A 2,042-nucleotide genomic window follows, 5' to 3' on the forward strand; every position below is an offset into this window, starting at 1 on the left:
TTTCAGTCTTCTGTCATCAGTAAACCTTTTAAAAATTTGTTGTGATTTCTATGTAGCTCTCTCCTCTTCAAATAAACGTGACTGCCCTCATTCTTTAGGTGACTCTTTTTCTGTCGAAAGTTTCCGGTGTTATCATTACTATGTACATATAACCCCATCTGTCCTACACTGAGTTCTCACCACTGGACTCTGAGCTTCTGGAAGCAGGTGGAGCCTGACTTGTCTCTGGGACTCCAATTTCCATCCAAAGATGCAGCGCATAGGAGGTTCCAATCATCATGAATCAGATGAACAAGTGATATTCTTACTCTCTGCAGACCTGGAAAGCTGAAAGAGCCGTTCCAAGAAGAAACATTTGTAGTCATAGGCCTTGTCTGTCTCATCTCCAAGGGGACACATGTCAACACATCATCTTCATACTATAAATACACAGTTGCTCCTCCAGATCTGGGGGTTTACAGGTGTTTATTGAACCAACTATAAACCAAAAATATTGAGAGAAAAAATCCGCAAAGTTTCAAAAAGCAAAACTATGTTGAACGGACACAAATGGAATGGTATGTAGGCTGTGTCAGGAATTATAAGTAATCTAGAGATGATTTCATGTATACAGGAGGATGAACATGGGTTATATGCAAACCCTGTGCCATTTTATGTAAGAGGCTTGAGCACCTGCAGACTGTGGTATCTGAGCGGAGATCCTGAAACCAATCACCCACGAATAGTGAAGGACGACTGTATCTAACTTTTATTTCTCAGTTTTAAATATGAATCATAAAAAATTTACAATAACAATTATTAAAAACAAGAAGTGGTTTATAGTGTGAGAATACGTTTAGATTTATTTTTTTCTATGTGTAACCCTTGGGCCCGCGTTATCTATTGAGAAGACATTCTATTCCTCCTTAAACCACACGACAGCCTTTGTCAACTCTAACGGGGCTGTGTGTTCACGGATGTATTTTAGACACTGTTTTCCGATAAGGGGCTCTCTGCGTTCACTCTCTTGAGGATGCTGCACATTCCGTAGGCTTATACAAACCCTTACAATTTGGTAGCTGGAGTCCTCTACTTTTTTATTATAGGCTATGTGCTAGGATTTTTAAAATATTTCTTGAGGCGGAGTCTCGCTCTGTCGCCCAGGCTGGACTGCAGTGGCACGATCTCGGCTTACTGCAACTTCCACCTCCCAGGTTCAAGCGATTCTCCTGCCTCAGCCTCTTGAGTAGCTGGCATTACAAGTGCCTGCCACCAGGCATGGCTACTTTTTGTATTTTTAGCAGAGACATAGTTTCACTAAGTTGGCCAGGGAGGTCTCCAACTCCTGACATCCGTTGATCTGCAAACTTCGGCTTCCCAAAGTGCTGGGGGACACTTGATTTTCTATAGCATTATGTTACTGGATATTTCCATACAATTCAAAATGAAGGAGGCAGAGAGACAGAGAGAGAGTGAACCATAAGTTCGGGGCTCTGGACTCTCAGATCATGAGACAAATTGTAGATAAAAAGACAAAAATCCAGAATTGACATGTTGTGGGTTTTGCTGATAAAGAACAGTTCTAAGATTGTACATAATTGCATAATCCTTCCCTGGGTATTTAAATCATTTAAACTGGTTCTGCTGTCGTACTAGAAATACAAGCATGAAACATCCTAATGGTTTATTCATCACAATTACTCTGACAATGTTCGTAATACCTATTAGATATTTCGCATATTATACACGGAGAAGAGTTTGAAACACAGATAAAAACAACAAAAATACGTGAAAAGTCTTTCTCATCAGCACAGATTTTAGTCACCTCGTGTCCGGGAGGTTGGATCTGAGACGTGTTCTGAGCTGGTCATAGTGAAGGACACAAGGTGTCAGTTCTAGTGAGAACAATTTCCAGGAAGCCATTTTCCACTCTTGAGTGAGCACCCGCTGCACCTCATGCAAGGTAGGAAGAGCCTGCGTACGTCACCTCCCATGATGTGGTCAGCACGTCAACTGCATGGGCAGGGCGCCAGATAACATCCTGTGCGCTGCTGAGCTGAGCT

The sequence above is a fragment of the Macaca fascicularis genome, chromosome 19 (assembly GCF_037993035.2).
Source record: "Macaca fascicularis isolate 582-1 chromosome 19, T2T-MFA8v1.1".
Taxonomy (NCBI): Eukaryota; Metazoa; Chordata; class Mammalia; order Primates; family Cercopithecidae; genus Macaca; species Macaca fascicularis.